The sequence below is a fragment of the Ursus maritimus genome, unplaced genomic scaffold (assembly GCF_017311325.1).
Source record: "Ursus maritimus isolate PB19 unplaced genomic scaffold, ASM1731132v1 scaffold_11, whole genome shotgun sequence".
Lineage (NCBI taxonomy): Eukaryota > Metazoa > Chordata > Mammalia > Carnivora > Ursidae > Ursus > Ursus maritimus.
In genome coordinates this window covers 70,645,800-70,669,194 of record NW_024423453.1, presented here as the reverse complement: position 1 = coordinate 70,669,194, position 23,395 = coordinate 70,645,800, and the positions used below count along the sequence as shown (strand labels likewise).

General features: G+C 44.5%; 1 protein-coding gene across 2 annotated transcripts in view; it reads left to right on the top strand.

Annotated features, from left to right (window-relative positions):
- The first annotated feature begins 7,657 nt into the window (after positions 1 to 7,657).
- The window catches only part of SLC39A14 (solute carrier family 39 member 14), a 45,474-nt gene continuing 29,736 nt past the window's right edge, over positions 7,658 to 23,395 (top strand). Inside the window, exon 1 of one of the 2 annotated variants that reach the window (XM_008702082.2) lies at positions 7,658 to 7,821. The gene's annotated coding sequence lies outside the window, so the exon portion shown is untranslated. The remainder of the gene's footprint in view (positions 7,822 to 23,395) is intronic. The other variant, XM_040626541.1, reaches the window with a different exon arrangement.

Here is a 23,395-nt window from a genome sequence, read left to right as displayed (position 1 = left end):
TTTTTACAAACATTCCAAAAGATGTAAGGTGACTGGATGGACCCATCTGTATGCTGCCTACAGGAGACTAATTTCAGACCTAAAGACACCTGCAGACTGAAAATGAAAAGATGGAAAGCATTTACCATGCAAATGGAAGTGAAAAGAAAGCTGGGGTAGCAATACTTGTATCAGACAAAATAGACTTTAAAAGAAAGACTAACAAAAGATAAAGGAGGGGGCACCTGACTAGCTTAGTTGGCAGAGCATGGGACTCTTGATTTCAGGGTCATGAGTTCGAGCTCCATTTTGGGGGTAGAGATTACTTAAAATAGTAAAATGGTTAAAGTGGCAAAGGTTATATGTACTTTACTCCAATTTAAAAAAATTTTTAGGGACACCCATGTGGCTCAGTCAGTTGAGCATCTGACTGTTGGTTTCAGCTTGGGTCTTGATCTCCGGGTTGTGAGTTGAAGCCCCACATTGGGCTCCACACTCGGTGTGGAGCCTACTAAAAAAAAAATTTTTTTTAACAAAAAAAGGACACTATATAATCATAAAGGGAACAATCCATCGTGAAGATACAACAATTGTAAATATTTATGCACCCAACATGGAAGCATCCAAATACATAAAGCTGCTAAAAATAAACATGAAGTAATCGATAATAACAAAAGGGTAGCAGGGGACTTTAACACGCCACTTACAATCGGTCATCCAAACAGAAAATCAACAAGGAAACAGTGGCTTTGAATGACACATTGGACCAGATGGACCTAACAGCTATATTCAAAACATTCCAGCAGGATAACACGTTCTTTTCAAGTGCACATGAAATATTCTCCAGAATAGATCACATGGGGGTGCCTGGGTGGCTCAGTCGTTAAGCATCTGCCTTTGACTCAGGTCATGATCCCAGGGTCCTGGGATCAAGCCCCATGTCAGGCTCCCTGCTCGGTGGGGAGCCTGCTTCTCCCTCTCCCTCTTCCCCTGCTTGTGTTTTCTCTCTTGCTGTTTCTCTCTGTCAAATAAAATCTTAAAAAAAAAAAAAAAAGAACATCACATGTTAGGCCACAAAACAAGTCTCAACAAACTCAAAAAGATTATAAAATCCTACCCTGCATCTTTTCTGACCATGCTATGAAAAAGAAAAAGTCTGGAAAGAACACAAATACATGGGGGGCACCTGAGTGGCTCAGTCCGTTAAGCATTCTACTCTTGGTTTCCACTCAGACCATGATCCCAGAATCATGAGATCAAGCCCCACATCAAGCTCCTGCTCAGTGGGGAGTCTGCTGGGGGTGGGATGGGGATTGTCTGCCTCTCCCTCTCCCTCTGCCCCTTCCGTGCTCTCACATGCACACATACTCTCTCTCTCTGAAATAAATAAAATCATAAAAACAACCCATGAATACTTGGAGGTTAAATAACACACTACTAAACAATGAATGCGTCAGCCAAGAAATCAAAGAGGAAATTAAAAAATGCTTGGAGAAACAAATGAAAATGATAACACAGTGGTCCAAAATCTTTAGGATGCAGTGAAATCTATTCTAAAATGGAAGATTATACAGGCCTATCCCAAGAAACAAGAAGAATTCAAATAAACAACATAACTTTTTCCCTAAAGGACTAGAAAAAGAACAAACAAAACCCAAAACCAGTAGAAGGAAGGAGATATGAAAGTCTAGAACAGAAATAAATGAAATAGAAACTTAAAAAAAAAAAAAGAAAAAGATCAATGAAACCGTGATCTTTGAAAATATCGGCAAAATTGATAAACCTCTGGCCAGACTTGTCAAAAACTAAATCTACTCTTGCCATATTCTCTGGCAATCCCATTCTTTGGTATTTGGTCAAATGTGTTGAAAACTTATGTCCGGAGCACCTGGGTGGCACAGTGGTTAAGCGTCTGCCTTCGGCTCAGGGCGTGATCCCGACGTTATGGGATCAAGCCCCACATCAGGCTCCTCCGCTATGAGCCTGCTTCTTCGTCTCCCACTCCCCCTGCTTGTGTTCCCTCTCGCTGGCTGTCTCTATCTCTGTCGAATAAATAAATAAAATCTTAGAAAAAAACACAAAACTTATGTCCACACAAAAGCCTGCATGCAGATGTTTATAGCAGCTTTATTCATAATTACCAAAACTTGGAAGCAACCAAGATGTCCTTTAGTAGGTGAATGCATAAATAAAATGTGGTGCATCCAGATAATGGAATACTACTCAGAAAAAAAGAAAAACTATCAATCCACAAAAAGACATGGAGGAAACTTAAATGTTTATTACTAAATGAAAAGCCAATCTGAAAAGGTTACATGCTGTATGATTCCAATTATATGACAGTCTGGGAAAGGCAAAAACTATGGAGACCGTGAAAAGATCTGAGGTTGAGGAGAGGGAGGGAGGAACAGGCAGAGCACAGAGGATTTTTAGGATAAGGAAACTATATGATATTGTAAAGGTGGATACATGTCACGTATTCATCCAAACCTGTAGAATGTGAAACACTAACCCTGATGTAGACTAGGGACTTTGAGTGATTATGTTGTGTCAGTGTGGGGTTCATCAGTTTTGATACATGTACTATTTCCGGTGGGGGGATGTTGGTAGTGGGGGAAGCTGTGTGTAATGGGAAATCTCTACTTTCCACTCAGTTTTGCTGTGAATCTAAAATTGCTCTAAAATATAAAATATGTTTTTAAGTGAGTAAACGAGGGAGACCTCTGGCAACATGGCAGACTGAACTGACCAGACTGACAAATATTGGCCAAAATAGAAAAAAAATGTATTTTTTTGTGAAGTAGCTGAATTTGGGGGAAATGGAATGAGGGAAGGGAGGGAAGGAAGAAGGAAAAAAAATATCAAGGTACAAGAAAGAAAGGGAAGCCAGAGTGGTACTAGTTGATGCCAACACAGCTCCAATGGTTATGGACAAAAGTAAGGGCAGGAGCGTTGAGGATTCTCGTTCCAGTTAAGCCTATGAGGTGCTGGATCACAGGAGTGAAGTCTCTCAGATGAAGGGAGCTGGAACCTGAAAGAGACCCTGCCAACCATCCTGGGGCAGCCACAAGGAACTTTGGGGTAAAAAGGCATTCATGAGAAATCCCAAAGCCTGGGCCACATGCCGGTAAACGTCTGAATTTATATTACTAGTGTGTGGAAGGACCACAAGCTGAAACATTACCATGAAGATTGGCTCGGGCTGGTGAGAAAAACAAGTGCTGTCAAGTGGATTGCAGCACGGAGAATGGGAAGTAGGCAAGAAAAGAGATCGGAGAGAATGAGAAGCTCCAATATTTGTCTAATAGGAGCTCCTGCAGGTTGAAGGAGAAAGAATGAGTGGCAAAATATGAAAGATATAAAGATGGAATTTTCCAGAATTAGAGACAAATATCAGTCCTTTACCTGAAGAACCTGAGGCTAAAGAAAAGCACATCCACTTCTAAATGTACTGTAGTAAAACTATAGAACCCCCACAGACAGAATCTTAGCAACAGTTAGAGGGGAAAGATTGCTGACAAAGAAAGGTCCTCAAACTAGCAGCTCACTTGTCATTAGCCACAACAGGTACTTAATACAAAGGAATAGTAACTTAAAAATGCACCATCAACTTGGAATTCTGTTGCCAGGTAAACATTCATTCAAAGGTAAGGACAAAAATAATGGTATTTTCTAATAAAGATCAGAGCAGAAATTAATGAAAGAGAATAAAAAAACAAGATTCGGTTATTAAAAAATTAACTAAATGGGCCAACCTTTAGCTAGATGGGTCAAGGAAAAAAAAAGACTCAAATTACAAAAATTAGGAATGAAAGAAGGGATTACGGATCTGACAGAAATAAAAAGGATTATAGAGGGAATACTATGAACAGTTAGAATTAGAGACAAATATCACTCCTCTATACGACAAGAAACTTAGATTAAATGGGCAAATTCCTATATTTGCTACCTAATCAAATATTATTTTTACCAATTGTCTTTTTTGTCTGCCAAAACCATTAGATAGGGTGCCTGGGTGGCTCAGCCGTTAGGTGCTTGCCTTCAGCTCAGGTCATGATCCCAGGGTCCTGGGATCCAGTTCCTCATCGGGCTCCTTGCTCAGTGGGGAGCCTGCTTCTCTCTCTCCCTCTGCCTGATGCTCCCCCCGCTTGTGCTCTCTCTCTCTGTCAAATAAATAAAATCTTTAAAAAAAAATAAACCCATTAAATTATAACAGAAGTGACTGTAGCTAAAGGCATTCTAACTCTCTTGGCTAACAGAGTGTAAGGTGCTGGCCCTCCGACATGATTTTGGGGAAACGAGAGCCTTTATGTTCCCTCTGATCCTCTTAAATTCTTTAAACCATGCCAAAACATGGAAAACTCATTTTTCCCCTTGAAAGTATCTTAGAAACCTGGTCATTGATTTCTCTCTTCAGTCTCTTTCAACTGACCTGAGGGCTGGGAATCAAAAAGAGGATCTTTGGGGCGCCTGGGTGGCGCAGCCGTTAAGCGTCTGCCTTCGGCTCAGACTGTGATCCCAGCGTTCTGGGATCGAGCCCTACATCAGGCTCCTCCGCTAGGAGCCTGCTTCTTCCTCTCCCACTCCCCCTGCTTGTGTTCCCTCTCTCACTGGCTGTCTCTATCTCTGTCTAATAAATAAATAAAATCTTTAAAAAAAAAAACAAAAAAATCCAAAAAGAGGATCTTTGCCCCACCCGCTGATCAAGTTGCCTACCTTGTCAACACAAACCACAGAGGGGTGTTTGATTTTCTGAGTCCCCAGTCCCACCCTATACACACTCAGGGCTGGGGTCTCATTTCTCTGGCTTCTTTCCCAAGGCTGTTCCATTCACTTCAGCTATGGGTAACCTGCGTATCTTTTGGCTAGTAGCTGTGCTAACTTGTCAGAAGGGAAATAGTCATGAAAATACCTGGTTTTTGTGCTTAGTTCCCTTAAATATTTCCAACATCAAACTTTTAGTGCGCTGGCCTATTCATTCATCCAACAAATACTGAGAATCTATTACATGCAAAATGTTATGTTAGGGGATGCAGGTATATACAGAAATCTTTGGTAATCAAGACACTTTAATGTCTAATAAGGTTACAGATAAAAAGTAATTTTTTAAAAGATTTTAAAAATTTATTAGAAAGAGAGAGAGCACAAGCAGGGGGAGTGGCAGGCAGAGGAAGAGGGAGAAGCAGGCTTACCACTGAGCAAGGGGCCCAATGTGGAGCTCTATCATAGGACCCTGGGATCATGACCTGAGCTGAAGGCAGACACTTACCTGACTGAGCCACCCGGGCACCCCAAAATGAAATAATTTTTAAGGGGAAAATGTAAGTACCATAAACCATATAAAATGTTTTATTTTAAGACCCAATAATAGGTCCTAAAATCAATTTAGTGGGCTTGTTACCACTCTTTAAAAGATTGAAATAGAATATAAAATATCAGTACATTGCATATAGTAATGAAATTTTTTTTTAAACTTGTTTGCTGTATTGTTATTTATACTGGAGTTATTGATACTGGAGTGTAAAATATTTTTTAATGTGGGTTACATTCAAGAAAGGGTAGATCAAATGTACTGTAGAAGAATCAAGAAGCTTTCTGAAGGGAAGTGGCTTGGAAGAGTTAGAGTATTAACAAGTGGAAATAGGGCTAATAGGAAGAAGGGCATATAATGTAAAAAGATATACAGAATTGGGGGCCCAGGCATGGCACTAGGCATAAAAAATTGAGTACTACTCAGCAACAAGGAGAGACTTAGGGTTCAGCCACAGAATTTTGTGTGGGGGTGGATATGGAGAGTTAAAACCTTTTGATTTTAAGCTGTGTTAATAATTAATTGTATTCCCCTAATGGATTACTGATAGCTTATCAGCTTTGGTGGACTTTGGCAATTCTACCCTCGGTCTGGTTGCAAACAAGCGAAATGCTGCCATAGGCCCTGTGGTGGGGTGTCTTGTCCTGCCTGACCTCCTGTCTCCCTGAAAGGAGCCTGTTCCCTTGGTGGTCCTGACACCTTGCCTGGAAAAGTCATGGGATTGTTTCTGGACCTCAGGTTTAAGAAGAGATTAATTACCTGTGTAATATGCATTTATGGGCTTAATACGTTTCAGAGCTGTATGTGTTAGAAGCATGCTTGTTTTGTTTAATCTTTGGGTGAGTTTCTCATTCCTTTCCCAGTACTTTAAGGAAAGGAAGGAGTGGTATAGACTGGGCCATTTCTGACAGCCCATTGGAGATGGGATTGAGTCCCAATGGATGACATAATGTCTGAAAAATACTCCCCAGTTTAACCAAGAAAGACAAATATAAAGGGTTATTACAAAGATGAAGGGGCTCTGAGGGAAATTCTGCAAGACACCATTACTTTGAAATCACTTGGAAAATGGGAGGAATATCACCCCACCCCTTACCCAACTGGAACACTGTAATTGCAGTATGAGGATAATTGAACTTTAGAAAAACCCAGGGCCCAGCTAGTCTCTTCAGGAGTGGCATAAACACTCTGGCCTGCTCTGGCTTTGTTTCAATTCTTTCTTTTCCCCTCGCTACCCAGTACTTCGGGAACAAGCTGCCATTGAGCCCCGGATTCTTCCTGCTGCGTGCTCCAGAGATTGTCTGCTTTCCTTTTATCGTTAGCACTGCCGGCATGAGGCTTCCTCTCCCCGGAACTCTGCAGAGTGGAATATGGTCCCCCTTCCCTGGGCAAATTCACAGACACCCTACGTGCCAGTGAGGCACCAGTCGCTGACGTAAAACTGGGACATGGGTACGAACTGGCTACAGTTCTGCTACAAGACCTTTCCTTTGGGTCCCCTAGACCCAGGTGGCAGCTGGTTTAGCTGTAGAGGAAATAATCGTGATGTCCAGCAGAATAGAACAATGGGAGTTTAATAAAGGCTTATTTTCTCAAGAAATTTGCATTTCCGAGGCCTGATATTCATCTCAATAGGACTATCCCACACCGGAACAGACTCCTAGGACACGCCTCACCCCCACATTAACATTTCTCCAAGTTTGGGATTAAGAAATGTAGCTCCCTTAGAGAGCCTGGGTGTTTGGGAGGAGGGGGGTGCGATGCGACATTTAGTTTGAAAGTGAGTATAGCATAGCTTATTTGGAACTCGAATAGGAAGTTTTTGTTGTGTTAATTTTTGTTCTTTTGGCTGGTTGAAATATGCAGAAGAAACACCGTCTATAGGCGTGTCCCCTTCTAGGTACATTTCAGAATTGAGCTGGAAGTGAGAAGGTTTTTACATCAATCAAAAGTGTTAAAATATATACATACATATCGGGTGAGTAGCAGTCTTACTGCTAAGGAATGGAGGCCAGGTTGTAAGAGCTTCCCACGTTGAGACAGAAAGGTCTTAATGGGAGTTTCCAGGGAAGGAGGAGTCTATGGGGCCTCGGTGAATGAAGAACGGTATTCGCGTTAAGGGTTAGAAGACGTAGCTGGTCAGGCTAGGATCCCGCCGAGCCAGGTCTCAGCCTGGAGCGGCGAGGCGCCAGCGCTGGGCCGGGCCTAGCGGGCGGCCAGCCGGCTGTCAGCTAGCGCACGTCGCCCTACCGCCCGCGGGGGTCCCACGTGGCAGGCCCTGGGGAGAGCAGGGTGGGGCGAGGGCGGGGGCGGGGCCAAGGGCCGGGGGTGGGCCCTGCCGCTGACGCGCAGGCTTATAGCGGGGCATGCGCAGCGGTGGTGGGGACGGACGCAGGCAGTGGGGCTAGGGCACGCGGGCTCTCTCCGTGGACGCACCGACTGAGGTACCGCTGCCGCTGCCGCTGTGGGCCGCCCGAGGGCCTGGCTTGTGAGGTTGCGCGGAGCCCAGGTGGCGTCCGCCGGAGCTTCAGGTGAGGGCGGAGGGCGTACGTGCGTGCGGGACCGCGCAGTGCTGAGGAGTGGGGCATCGCGCTGAGAAGCGGCGCGCCTCCAGGTCTCGGGGTCACCGGGTGGGGGCGGGGGCCCGGGCCCGGCGGCGCAGAGGACCGGGAGCTCGGCTCGGAATTCCGAAGCCTCGGGCTAGACCAGGGCCCGCACGTGGGCCCGGACGCTGGATGGAGGGGACACCTGGCCGCGGTGCCCCGATAGGGGTTACTGGGTGGGGAGGAAGGGGTTCGCAGCTGCTGTCCTTTCGGCTGGAGAATCGAGGGATGTGGGAGCCAGAGAAGGGTGTCCATAACGTAGATAGCCGCACTAAAAGCTCGAAAGGCTTCCTATAGCCCATAGATACGAGGATAGGAAAAGCAGAGAGTAAATGGGCAAATCTGGTGGGCGGCTCCGATGGGACACTGGTCTCCGGACTTTGCTTTCCGGGAGCTGTGTCCCCCAGCCTATCCCACCCCCGCCGGATCACCAACCAGCAGAAGAAAAATGACCCAGATCTTCCAGCTGACTAGTCGCAAGAGCTGGAGAACGGCAAAGGAGGGACTGTGCTAAACCCTGACCTGGCTTACCCCGTGGGCATGGTTTTTTAGCTATTTTTGGTCCTACCCACCACCAAGTTGGGCGATCTGGCTCAGGCTGCCCTCTCTTGGTGGGTTATGGCAATGGGACAAAATAGCCATCCAAGCAGTTTCACCATGTGATTCTGAGATTCAATTAAAGCCAAGAAAATTTTCTCAGCTCAGAGTTGTGGCTTCAGTTGTGAAGATCTAGTGTCTGCCAGGGTCTGGGTGTCCAATAGGACTGTGTGGGCATGATTTGGGCAGAATGCTCACCTGGGGCATAAGGAACAGTGGGGGCAGGAGCCGCTTTGAACCAGACTTTTCTTCCTGGAGCCACCCTGGATTTGGTTTTGACTTCAGAATCACTCTTCCCTAGGAACCACAGGCACGTGGGTAGGCTGCTGGGAAGTGATGGTGGTAACATGTACTGGGGACTGGCCTGGTTATCCCGATCCCTGTCCGAGCTCTGCTCTTAAATTGAAACTTTGACCTTGGGAAGGGGTCAGTGCTAAGGTCAGAATAGATCTCTTATCTACAGCATCTGTGAGTAATCCTTAACTCTTAAAACAAGAGTCCTAAAAACTGAGAGGAACTTGATGATGAAGCAAGAGAAAGGATGCCCAGAATTGTGACTTTTATTTTATTTTATTTTATTTTTAAGATTTTGTTTATTTATTCGACAGAGATAGAGACAGCCAGCGAGAGAGGGAACACAAGCAGGGGGAGTGGGAAAGGAAGAAGCAGGCTCATAGCGGAGGAGTCTGATATGGGGTTCGATCCCATAACACCGAGATCACGCCCTGAGCCGAAGGCAGACGCTTAACCGCTGTGCCACCCAGGCGCCCCCAGAATTGTGACTTTTAGAAGCTGTAATTAAAAACTACATATTCCATTTCTTGTTGGAGGCCCATAGGTGGGCTTTTCATAAACTGTGTAGTAGCCAGGAGATAGACTAGTGGTACTTTTTCTGCCTTTGGTTTGCAGATATGACTAAAGGGCATCAAACAGAATTATTGGCCTTGTCATTTGGAGAAGAAGAATAAGAACTGTAGGCTCTAGGACTCTCTGAGTAGTCTTCATTTCTTCAGTACGTGAATACACAGGGCCTGGTCTGTGCTCAGCTCTGCAGTGGCCACTGCCAGGTGCCAAGAGGGGATGAGGCTTGGCTCCTGCAGACTCTTGATGAGGAGAGAACATCCAGACATGAATAAGGTAGCAACGCAAGAGAGGCCATGCTGTTCTGTTCAGTGAACTTCAGAAAAGACCGCACTCTACTAGAGATGGTGTAAGGTGGTGGGAGATTGTGGGCTTTTGAGCCAGATCAATCTGTCCAAATCCTGGCCCCCAGTACTCTCCGGAAGAGCGGTTTCCTAACCTCTGTGGGCCTGTTCTCCCTGCCGTGAAGCGCGTTGCAATTGTTTCTGGAACATGGTAGAGGTCTCACCATCATTATTATCATCATCATCTCTGTGGGGCGGGGTGTGTTATTTAGGGGTCCTGGAAACTGATAGGTAGGTTGGGTTGTAGGAGTGGTATGAGTGCAGACTTAGGGTTGATTCTTCTCCTCCTTGGGAACATGGATGTAATTTCCCTACCTGTCTGGGTAGGTTGCTTTTCTGTGCCCTGCCAGGGACTGTCCCACAGAATCACTCAGCATAGGGAAAAGAGGGTTTTTTCCCTCCCCACCTTTAGTTTGGGGAGCTATTCTGGTTTCCTCAGGTAATAGAAGTACTCCTTTTCTGGGCTGATAATAGTCTGGAACGACTAACATTGTGTGGGGGAGCCTGCAGGTGTATATCAGTCACTGGACTGGTTCTGTTTTCAAACCCTTCCCACAGTCTTCCTTTTTCCTTACCTGCTCATACCCCACTCTATTCCAGGAGGAACCTGAATCCATGTCCAATATTCACAGGATCTTGGGATCTAAGTAGTAGTGCTGTGAATAGACAGTGTAAGTCTGCGAATTGGGACGCCTTCTCCCCACCATGTTAAATAATTCAGCCTGTTGGCATGGAAAAAAGTAATGCTTAGGCATTTTGCAGGACTACAGACAATAAGAGCTTCAACTGCAGGGATTTTGGGAATCTTTCAGTCTAGGCTCTTTGTTTTACAACTCATGAAACTAGATCTGGAGAGGTTAATTGGTATCCCCAAGTCACGTTGCTTGCTAGTGACCAAGAGTCTTGATGGCGAAGACCAAAGAAGGGTTCTGTTTTTTATTCATAAGTGTGATGATGAAATTGCTAATTCTACTCTTTTCCTTGAAAACGTGAAGAGGAAGGAACCAGTTATCCCCTGTGCTTATTTAGGTAGGAGGAAGGAAGTTCCTTTGCTTGTGTGGATAGAAGTTTCTTCTGCAGGAATCTCCTACTTTTCTTTCCAGAATGCCTTGAGACATGTGAGGGTAGGGAGTGGATGTGGCAGGGTCATGCTGCTGGGGCCCCAGCCAGTACTCACTAGATGTCTACATTGGGACTTTTCTGACCTCAGGGCTGGTGGCTTGGTAGAACGCCAGCAGATAAGGAGTCCAGAGTCTGCTGCCAGCCAGGGGCCTCATGCCCTCCCAGGGAGCCAGAAGGGCAGCCTTGCCACAAGCTCTCTGAGACCCAACTGCCTTGTCCCCACTGATACGGTGGTCATTGAGCCTCCCAGAGGCAGAGCACCCTGTGGGCTCTCTGGGATCCCCACAAAGGCAGGAGGGAGAGTGTCCACAGAATCAGCCTGGGGAGAGCCTGGCATGCCCAGCTGTGGGAAACCATATTCCCTGCCTTGGAAACTCAAGATCTGGCTGTGTTCTCAGGCCTCCTAACCACCTTCCTCCAGCATCTGGCCCCAGAGAATGTTGGGGTTTGATGGAATGAGAAGGTGACAGTCCTGAATTTGTTACCATTGGATCCCTAGGGGCTCTTAGGCAAGCACTCAGTAGTTAATAAAAAGTTAGCTTAAAGTAGGGAGTTTTAAAACAATCCATGTTTTAAACAATTCATTTTGCTTTAAAAACATATGCATGTATTTTTTTACTCACCAAAACTGTGATTTAGGGCTGAGGCCTTTTCTTTGGGTTTCTGGGTATGCTAATTAAACTTGCAAATTGTATATAAAAATCATACCTATACATACCACCTCCAATTTTTTCACAATTCATTTTATTATTTTTTTAAAGATTGTATTTATTTATTGGAGGGATAGAGAGCTCACATGCACAAGCAGGGGGAAGGGGCAGAGGGAGAGAGAGAAGTAGGCTTCCCATTGAGCAGGGAGCCCCACCTGGGCCTCGATCCCAGGACCCTGAGATAATGACCTGAGCCAAAGGCAGATGCTTAACTGACTGAGCTACCCAGGCGCCCCCACATTTCCTTTTATTTTATTGAATTTTTTCCACTAGGCTGAAAAATCACATAGTTGAAAAACCAAAAGGTTAAAAAACAGTGTATACATTCACTCCCACACTGGGTATTCAGTGAAACATCTTACCCCTGTCCCTCTTTTTTACAGATGGTTCAAGTTAGCACTTTAGACGTGTTGTTTAGCTCCTTGCTGTTTTCACCTAGCAACTGTATTGGATCTTTCCATATGGGCACAGAGAACACTTGGGTCATTCTTTTGTTGTAGCCATACAATATTCAGGATATGGAAGTACAGTGATATTTTAACCAATGTACGTAAGTCATCTCTCTCTGTCCCCAAACTTGGGTTGTTTCCATTATTTTGTCTATTCTGTTATTACATACAATACTGCAATGAATAGCTTTGTACAAACGGTATTTCCTACGTGTGTAATTATGACTCTAGAAGAAATTCTCAGAAGTGGGATTGCTGGGTAAAAGGACATGTACATCTGTTCATTAGTTTTTCTTAATTTAAAGGACATTTGCCTGTCAGTCCACATGTAGAATCTTACTTTTTTTTTTTTTTAAGATTTTGTTTATTTGAGAGAGCGCACAAGCAGGGGGAGTGGCAGGGAGAGGGAGCCCAGGGTGGGGCTGGATCCCAGGACCCTGATACCATGACCTGAGCAGAAGTCAGATGCTTAACTGACTGAGCCATCCAGGTGCCCCTTTTTCCCCTCGTTTGTAACATGTCTTTCTAGATAAGCAGTTCTCAGACTTTTTAATCCTTGGATTCTTTAATATTGTCTTTTGTTTATGTGCCAAATGTTTTGATATTTGCTCGGTTAAAAATTAAAACAGATTTGGGGCACCTGGGTGGCTCAGTTAAGCGTCTGATTCTTGATTTTGGCTGGAGTCTTGGTTGTGAGATCAAGCCCCATGTTGGGCCCCGAGCCGGGTGTGGAGCCTGCTTGGGACTCTCTCTCCGTCTCCCCCTACCACGCCCCCCAAAATTAAAACAGATTTAAAAATAATAAATATAAGATCATTACATGTTAACCTAAAAAGCATATTTTTATGAAAATACCTGTTTTCCAAGATTAAAAAAAGCGGAGAACAGGATGGCATTGCTTTTACAGGGTTTCAAGATAATGATTTATGAGATGATGCGATAACAGAGATTGTAACAGTTTGCTGGCAGAGACTCAGTTGAAGTCTTAACGAACAAACTGAGTTAATCTCTGAACACACATATTTATACCCTAAACTTCTACCTTAGAAATCTGTACAAAACTCAAGACTGCTATATTCACCACACTTCATGTAGTCTCTGAAAAACGAGAGTGAAAAGGCTTTTAACATCTTAATATTATAATGAAAGTAGTTTTTACCTGATAGACCTGAAATGCTCTCAGTGACCCCAGGTGTCCTCTAAGACCAGAATTTCAGAATTGCTGTTCTGGAGTGCTTAATTTTCATAGAAACCCAACCTTTTTTTTCTGCACCTACATTTCAGTTACTATTTAATTAAATTATAACCACAATAACAAATAGAACTAGTATAAAGAGGTTTGGGCATAGGCCCATCAGACTTCTGCTGGTGACAGCAGAGAGGTGATTCTCTGGAGGATGTACTGGGTTGGGGGTAGGGCAAGCCAGTGGAGCTCAGCTGAGAGCTTCCACCCTGTGAAGACAGGCAGACCCCTGTGAAGACAGGCAGACCTGCCTGGTCTGCAGATACTTGCAAAGTCCGTGCAGAGATGCACTGAGGATACGTGGAAGGTTACGTGCTATCTTGTGGGTTTGTTAAGCTACATTTGAGCGAAGCAGGTGAGATACTTAAGCAGGCCGGAAGGAGGTGAAGTGCTTAGGGCAGGAGTGGTCTGGAAAGGCTTCCTGGAGATGGAATTAAGCCAAGTTTTGAAAGCTATGAAGAAAGGAAAGCGGGAAGAGGAGTCCTGGCGAGGAGACACGAAGATGTACGATCCTGGGGTAGGGGTGATCAACATAGGCCAGAAGTTGATAGTGATAGAGCGCAGGTGACAGGCATGCCTGAAAATTTAGGTTGGACCCAGGGGTTTTGAAGGGCTCTGGGGTCTAAGGTACTGATACTCATTCTGAGAACCTTTAGCTGTTTCCATGTCAAAGACTTAACTGCTCTGTTTCAGCAGCCCTCTGTCTTGGGGTCCAGCCTGCTCTTACCTTGAGCAACTCTGTGGTCCCAAATCTAGATCCTTTGCACCAGTCCACTTCAACTGCCACCTCTTGCCTCCGCTTAGCCCTCAGAGGCAGGGAACACCTTTCTAGCCTATCTTAACACAGCCCTCTCTACCTTAAAAGCCTCTTCTAGAAACTTTGGGATTAATGATATTCCACAGCATCCCCAAGCAACTGTTTGGTATTTTTGAACATTTTATTTTATTTTTTTATTAAAAAAATTTTTTTTTTATTTTAAAGATTTTATTTATTCATTTGAGAGAAAGAGAGAGCACAAGCAGGGGAAGAGGCAGAGGGAGAGGGAGAAGCGGACTCCCCACCGAGCTGGGAGCCCAACATGGGACTCAATCCCAGGACTCAGAGATCATGACCTGAGCTGAAGGCAGACGCTCAGCCATCTGAGACACTTGGGTGCCCCTGAAAATTTTATTTTTTTCTGATTATCAAAAGTAATGCAACTTATCGTAAAGTAGAGAATAAAGTAGTATTGGAGAAAAAGACTGGAATCCTGTGGCCCTGAGGCAACCTCTGTTCACAAATTGCCTATTTCCTTGTAATTGTTTTTCACGATACAGTTGGGTATCTATCCCCCCCTTACGTTGGCATCAAAATTTCTCCTGAAGCATTTCGTCTGCCTTATGGCTCTATAATAACTTAGGCAGCCATTTGCTTTTAAACTTTTTATTTTGAACTAATTTGAGACTTAAGGAGAAGTTGCAAAAATATAGCAGAGTGCCTTCATATCCCTCACCCTGTAGTACAATTATCAAGAAGAGGAAATCAGCACTGGCAAATATTATTAACTAAACTGCAGGCCTTCTTAAAATTTGACCGGTATTTTCGCTAATGTCCTTTTTCTGTTCCAGGATCCCACGTTGCATTTAGTTGCTATTTCTTCGTCTCCTCTAGTTTCTAACAGTTCCTGCATCTTTCCTTAGAACGGGGTCATGCATTTTGGGCGAGAATATCACAAAAATGCTGTTGCATCCTTCTCAGAGCACCCTATCAAAGCATTCATGATGTCAGTATGTCTGATTACTGGTGATGTTTTCTTGGATCACTTGGTCCAACTGATGTCTGCTAGACTTCCACACTGGAAAAATTACTCTTTCTCCCATGGCGAATCCTTGTATGCCTCAAATCCCTTTTGCCAGGAAGAGCCTGTCTCTTTCAAGGACTCACCTGATTAGTTCTGGTCACATAAGGTAATTACTCTATCTTAAAGGTCAGTGAATTTGGTCAGCTAACACCAGCAAAATCCCTTTGGCCAGATAATGTAACATAGTAACAGGAGTGATACCTCATATTTACAGGTCCTGCCCACACACAAAGGCAAGGGTCATGGGGGGTCATCTTAGAATTCTGCCAGCCATAGCAAGAGAACCCCAGATAAAAATGATCAGGCCTTAATTCCAGCACCGACATATTAGTTTCCCATGGCTGCCTTAGCAAATTTATCACAAACCGGGTAGCTTGAAACAACAGAAATGTATCCTCTTACAGTTCTGGAGGTGAATTTCAAAATCAAGGTGTCAGCAGTACCACACTCCCTTCAAAGGCTCTAGGGGAGAGTCCTTCCTTGCCTCTTAACAGCTTCTGTTGGCTCTGGGTGTTCCTTGGCTCACTCCAATCTCTGCCTCCATTCTCAAATATCCTTCTCTGTGTCCCTCTGTCCAAATCTCCCTCTCCTTTATCTTGTAAAGATACCAGTCATTAGATTCAGGGCCCACCCTAAATACAGGATGATTTCATCTCAAGATCCTTAACTAATTATGTCTACAAAGACCCTGTTTCCAAATAAAGTTACATTCTGAAGTTTTGGATAGACACGGATTGGGAGGGGGGATATTTTTCAACCCACTACACTCCTGATGGGGGGAAATGTCCTGTATAGACTGTCATTTACAGAGCTGCAAAAGAAAAGGGAGGCTTCTTTTTAGATCTAAGACAGAAAGCAGACTTTGCTGTTGAGGCAAGGGCCCAGCCTCAGCCTGCCTGCTCCCCTCATGTTGACACAGATCTGAGAACCAAGTAGAAATGAGAAAGCTGGCCTCAGAGGTCCTTCATGGTTGGGATCCAGACACTTTGCAGTACCAACAAGTTGTGTGTGCATGGAGCTCTCACTGAGCACTAGTTTCCCTGTAGGATGGGCAAGGCAGAGATGGTGGGACCCATTTGGTAGGGGGAGGGGCAATCTGACTTCAGAGAGTTTAGATAAATCACAGAAATATTAATAACTAGTCCTGTCTAGTCCAGCAGTCCTGAAATGTCAGACCACTGCCCCAGACTAGAGTCAGATTGGTCTCTCAGAACTAGATGTACAGATACCTGGGTCTCATCCAAGAAGCTCTGATTCACAAAACTGAGGTAAGGCCCTGCTCACTGGGGTGGTCAGGTTAGGAACCATGCACAAATCTAGTCCAGCTCAGGGCAGACGAGGACTGCAGTCCACCTCTGGTTCTTAAGTGAAGGTCTTTGAAAAGGGGAGGGAAAAAAACCTTCCCACTTGGTCATCATTAAGCCTTTCCCATTTCCTAACTGAAGTCTAAAATTAACTTTCTTAAAGTAATATATGTTCATTGTAAAAAATGCAGATGAATAAAAAGGTAACAGAAGTAACCATTAAACTCATCATCAAGAGATAACAGTTATGCATTTTTAGTCTTTTTCTGTGGATGTATACAACTTAAGGAAAGACGGTCTGCTGTGCCTATAGTTTTATAGACTTTTTATTTTTTTTCCCACTTACCATATCATGAACATCTTTCAATGTTAATCTTATCCCAAATAACTAATATTTATTGAACAGTTACTCTGTATTGGCACTATATTTATATTCAGTATCTCATTTACCTGCTCTTAAGGAGGGACCATTAGTAGGCTTTGTTCTTCTATATAAGGAAAATAAGTCTCCTTGACCCAAGCCTTGAAGCTAATAAAAGCAGATTGAGAATTCACACTGAGGTGTGTCTCACCCAGAGCCAAAGCTCCTAATCTCTGTGCTCAAATTATACATATTTTGTTATATGGATTACCTTACTCTAGCAGTTACACTCTATTGTGCATTTAGTTATTTTAAGGATTTTTTTAAAAAAGATTTCATATTTATTTGAGAGAGAACACGAGCACCTGTAAGCGTGAGTAGAGGGAGGGCCAGCGAGGGAGGGAGAGAGAATCTTGAGCGGACTCTGCACCGAGCACGGAGCCCAAAGTGGGGTTTAGTCCCAGACCCTGAGATCATGACTTGAGCTGAAACCAAGAGTCAGATGCTCAACTGACTGAGACACCCAGGCAACCCTAAGATTTTATTTTTAAGCAAGCTTTACACCCAACGTGGGGCTCAGACTTAAAACCCTGAGATCAAGAGTTGCTTGCTCTTCCCACTGAGCCAGCCAGGCACCCAGGTGCATTTATGGCTTGCAACTTTTAACCATTATGAGTACTGCAAGAATGCATGCTCTGAGGGTAAGGATTTTTGTTTGTTTTGTTTATTGCTGTATTCCCTACNCCCAGAACCGTCAGCACTCAATAGATAAAAAGCAACATGATTTCCATAGGATGAATTCCCAAAGGGAAGTATTGGGACTGGACAGGAGGACTTAAAAAGTTCTTTCTGAAAGAATGAATGTACAAGAATCGCCAAAAATAGTTTAAAGAAGAAAGTAGTGAAGTTAGGCTTACTTTTTACAAGGGGGGAAATGGTGACATGGGCACAGGACAGGTGAATGGAACAAAATAGGAACATCCAAAACCAGACCTCAGTATGTGTAGGAATTTAGCAAATAATGATATTATTTCTGACGAGTTGTGGTCTGATTTTGATCAAGTATTCTTAGCCTCAGTATCCTCATCTGTAAAATGAAGATGATACAATTTTATGGTGCTTTTGTTTTATTTTAATATTTCCGAAATAGAGAGTTGTTTCATTGATGTGTGCATTTCATGCAGTGTCTTTTCCTACTCCAAAAAGGTGTCATTGGTACTTCTACAATTACAGGGAAGTCCTAAAGACTCTGTAGAAATGAAGGTTGTTGAGAAGATTAAACGAGGATGAAAACAAATTGCTTAACTGCAGTGCCTATCAGACAACAATAAATCCGAGGAATTCTTACTGTAAAATTAAGGAAGGAAGGATTGTGGATGAGTTACAGAGGTTTTTATTGCAAATGACAGATTCCCCTAATGCTGGTTTGGCAAATAACATGTAAAACATCTGGCAGTTGGCTGTAGGCCCATGCTTCTGCTCGGTGATGCCTGTAGGGTCCCAGGCTCTCCTTAGTGTGTCTTTCTGCTCTGCCATCCTTTGCAGTAGGACTTTGTTCTTGTAGTTGTTACTTGCCAGCCTAATATACCTCTGAGCAAGAAGGAGGAGAGGAAATAGATGGCACCCACATTTTATTAGCTAGAGTAACCACCTGTGCAAAGGATATATTTGACTTTACCTCCATTTCTTATCTTTTATAGACTCTACACTTGAAGTTTATAAAGAAAATAGACTTTATTAAACGATTTTGGGATCATTGAGTATTTTTTTTAAAGTTAAATTCTCTTATACTGTGCCAAATCAAATTCTAGGTGAGAGGGCTCCTGGGTGGCTCAGTAGGTTAAGCATCTGCCTTCGGCTTAGCTCATGATCCTAGGGTCCTGGGACGGAACCCCGAGTCAGGCTCCTTGCTTGGCAGGAAGCCTGCTTCTCCCTCTCCCTCACCCTCTTCTGCTCCTCTTGCTTGTGCTCTCTCGCTCTCTCTGTCAAATAAATAAATAAAATCTTTTAAAAAAATTTTAGATGAGAGATTTAAAATTTTAAAATGCAAGAAAATAAAGATATATATTTCTATAATTTCTGGGTGGAGAAGGATTTTACGAGCATGCTGCTTAAAGCAGTAACCTTAAAGGAAATATGTGAAATATTTACTTGGCCTCTATTTAAAAAATTGTCAGTAATACTAATTAACAAAATTAAGAGGCAAATGATTAATTAGGAAGGTATTTGTAACATGTGACAAGAAGTTAATATTTTTACTACAATGAACTCCTACCTACACCAATAAGAACAAAGATGAATGAATCTCTGCAAAAATGGGCAAAGGAGAGTAACGTTTATGAAAGAAGAAATACAGATGTTAGTAAGCCTGAAAATATGTTTAGCCACACTGCTAATCTGAGAAATGCAAATTAAAAGAATTGAAAGAATGATTTTTAACCTATTTGGCAAAGATGGAATACTATTTAATAGTCAACATTGGTGAGAATCTTATGAAATGGGCTTTTTTTTTTTTAAGAGAATGCACATGTGAGTGGGGGAGGGGCAGAGGGAGAATTTTAAGCAGACTCCACACCCAGCTCAGAACACACATGGGGCGTGTTCCATCTCACAACCCTGAGATCACGACCTGAGCCGAAATCAAGAGTTGGATACGCAACCAACTGAGCCACCCAGGCTCCCTGAAGCAGGTATTCTTATACACAGGTAGTCGGAGTATTAAATTAGTTAAACCTTCAGAAGGGTGATTTAGCAGATCGTGGAGTAAGTTTTTTTTTTTTTTAATGGATTTTTTTAAAAAGATTTTATGTATTTGAGAGAGAGAGCATGAGCTGGGTGGGGGCAGGCAGAGGGAGAGGGAGAAACAGGCTCCCCACTAAGCAGGGAGCTGGATGCAGGACTCGATGTCAGGATGCTGGGATCCTGAAGGCAAATGCTTAACTGGCTGAGCCACCCAAGTGTCCCAGTTTGTGTGTGTGTGTGTGTGTGTGTGTGTGTGTGTGTGTGTAAGATTTATTATTTATTTTAGAGAAGGGGCTGCAGAGGGAGAGAGAGAATCTCAAGCAGACTCCTCGCTGGCTGAGCTCAGAGCCCAACGACGTGGGGCTTGATCTCACAACCCTGAGATTATGACTGAAGCCTGAGCTGAGACCAACAATCAGATCTTTGACTGAGTCACCTAGGCACCCCTGGATTAAGTTCTTAATAACTATTTGTTGACTGCTGCTCTGGGGACAGGATGGGCCCCCAGGCAACTTGCTCCTGGATCTCACTGATCCTTTCCTTCTGCAAAGACCCCCTAGACCTGTGCCTCTTAGGGCCTCTCCCATGTGCCTTATTGCCAGGTGGAGGTTGAGGGAGGAGGCAGCCCACTCCCCTGAAAGGCCTTTCCCACCACCATCTCCCTGGCCCCAGATTGCTGAGCTACCTTCCCAAAGGGAGGGCGAGGGAGGAAGGCAGACCCAACAGCTGTTTTTTTCCTCACTTTTTTACTGGAAGCCTAAAAGGTTGCTTTGTGGGGAAAAGGGGTGGGGTATGTATGTGTCCTGCTAGTTGAGAAAGCCCTGTAAATCACAGGGTGCAAGCTGAACTGTTGGGTACTCCTGTCCTTTCCTGGAAACCAGAGGGCTTCCAGCCAGCCCTGCAGACTCTCGTTTTCTTAGAGCACACAGTGTACGTGAGGCTTGGGGCGAGGTGGAGCCATGTTGGGCTGGCCTTGTTTTTCCTCCAGGAGATGAGCCAGAGGTATAAGGCCCTGAAATCCCTTCCTGCCTCTTTTCTTTCTCTCCCCCTGCCCACGGATGGCATGTCCTGTGCTCGGCCATCCCAGGCCCAGGTGACATTAATTGACATTTGTATATTTCAGTGCTGACCATTTTTCTCCGATGTTGGAGACGTTCCATTTGAGAGGCCAGGCAAATTCTCAGGATACCAGGTCCCTGGTTAGTTTCCAGGGGCTGCAAGCCACGACCGTTCTCATCACCTTTCCCAGAAAGGTTCGAAAAGTACAAAGTTACCCACTCCCCCAGACTTGGGCCACTAGCCAAAGTGGCCTCTGGAGCAACTTGACCAGCCCTAGGAACAGAGATTGTGTCCCAGTTCCTGCTCCTCCCTCCTTACCCATCCCCCACATCCAGCAGATACTATGTGGGGATGCCTCCCACAGCAGAGGCCTTGACCGTGGGCAAACTGAGGTGTGTGCACTGCTCTGCTAGCCAGATTATGCCTGTGACCTTGACTGTTCTCATACCACTGCCTCTTGGCAGCCGCTCACAAAGCCCCTCCCCCTGCATTTCAGGATGTGTGCAGTTGGCACATTGAGAGGTTATATGCAACTAGGCCGAGACGCAGAATTTCCATGAGCAGCTGAGAAATTCTGGAAACAGCCTGTACTTGTGGGGTTTGATTTCCTTTTCTTCCCCTGCCATGGGGAAAAGTTCACATGTTATTTTCGGCGGGATTATCAGGTGGTTGCCCATCCTCGGCACATTTGTCTTCTTTGGGGTTGCAGGGAAGGGAGGCTGCCTGCCTGCATCTGCTTCTCTCCCACCACCTTGCTCTTGGATCCCCTGCTGCAGCTTAGATTTCTTTAGTTTCTCTGCCTAATGTTTTATATTCCAGCTCCAGACAGCCTTCTGACTCCCTGGGGTCTTCAGCTCTATTTAAGCTACGGGAGAAGAGTCCAGTCCCTAAGGTTGCTAACGGTTCAGCTGTGGATAGAGACCTAGGAACAACACAATTCTAAAGTGCCTGGAGTTTTGGAAATGGGCAGTGGGAAATTCACACTTTCATTCAGCAGGCTCTGTGAGGGTCATAGACCTGGAGTCTGCACTACTTTGGAGTTACAGTGTAGTGGTAAGAGACAGAAAATAAATATGTAATCAGAACAAGAGAAAGAAGACTCTTATTTGTTTTTGGTTTTTTTAAGATTTTATTTATTTATTTGACAGAGAGCATGAGCAGAGGGTAGGAGCAGGGGAGAGGGAGAAGCAGACTCCCCGCTGAGCAGGGAGCCTGACCACTTGGGCCTTGATCTCCTGACCCTGAGATCATGACCTGAGCCAAAGGCTGATGTTTAACCCGCTGAGCCACCCAGGCGCCCCAAGAAGACTATTTTAGATAGTGACATACCCTAAGAAGAAAATAAAACAGTGTGTTGGGGTTCTGAATGATTGGAAGTGAGCTTTTTTTTTTTCCTTATGAACCCCATGGGCATTCACCTTTGTAGAGATGACATTTGAACTGAGACCTATGAAGATCTAGGGGGAAAGCACTCTAAGCAGAGGAACAGCAAGTGCAAAGGCCGTGAGGTCAGAATGCACATAATATGTAAAGGAATAGAAAGAAGGCCAGAGTGGCTGGATCCTAGTGAGTGCGAGAGCTCAAAAATGTCAGTGGGGTTGGCAAGGGCCAGATAATACAGTGAGTTTTAGGCCAGGGAAAGGAGTGTAGGTTTTATTCCACTTGTACTGGAAAGCCATAAGAGGGTTTAAAGGAAAGAACGTGCTGTGATCAGTTTTGTACTTTAAAAGGATGACTTCTTTCATTGAGCTGTACACTTAAGATTTGGGCACTTTACATGCCTGTATGTTATACTTTAAAAAGAGAGAAAAGACTGACAGTATGGGGGGTAGGTGCTCAGTGGAATCTGGAAGCCTGGTTAAGAGGTTTCATTTCATTTCCACATCTCCTCCACTCACATTCCCTATGCCCCATCGGCTTTACAAGGACAACCGGAATGGGCTCCTGTCCTCAGGGAGTTTACAGCGTGGTGTCTTCAGATTCAGACAGTCCTTCCCAACCTTCCTGGAGAAGAGGTCTTGAAGAATGAGTGGTATTCACAAGGCAGTTGTTGGTAACATCTTGTAATGTACACTCAGTGTTAATGTCACTGTGATTGATTCACTTTTGTTGTATGCTATTCCGTTGTGAGAATTGGTTCGTTTATTCATCCACTCCTGCTGATGGGTTTTTGGGGTTGCCTCCAAGGTTTTTGTTATCGTGAGTAGTGCTGCCCTAGAGTTATTCTTTTTTTCTCTGTTTGAAGTAGAAAGTCACCCAAACTACAGCACGTCTGAGTTGCAAGCTAAAATCAGAAACCCTTTCCAAGGCGGTAATCCAGTTGCCCCTCTGGGTTGGGGTTGGGGTTGGGATTGGCCGGAGAGGGGGTAAGCCTTTAAGTCTGGTCAGAATGTTGATCCCTTTTTAATAGGCAAGCAGTTTGTAGGAGGTAGGGAAGTGGAAATACATGCATAAGTAGTTGTGTTGTTAGGGAAGTCACTTCCACACCCGATGGTCCACACTGCTGTGTACCCACAGCCTTGAGGGTGTTTTAACCTGGGGAAGGGAAGCTTTGCCAGGATGGTTCTTTTGTTGGCCCTGGTCTGTATCTAAGTGTGATGGGAGCCAGAAACCTGATTGCCTTTGCTCTGGAATCTATCTGTGTGCTCTTGACAGCCTCTCTCGAGCTCTGGCAAAGAAGGGACAATTCATAGGTCAGGTCCTCATGCTCTCCTTTTGCCCCTTTACAGAGGGGGCTTTGGGAAGACACTCGCCTGCTCCTGCCCTTGACCCCACGGCTGAAAGTGGGGCATCTTCAGCGAAGTCTCTCACAGCCATCCTGTAATCTCTAGAAAAGGTGGGGGGTATATCTGAGTACCTACGCATTTGT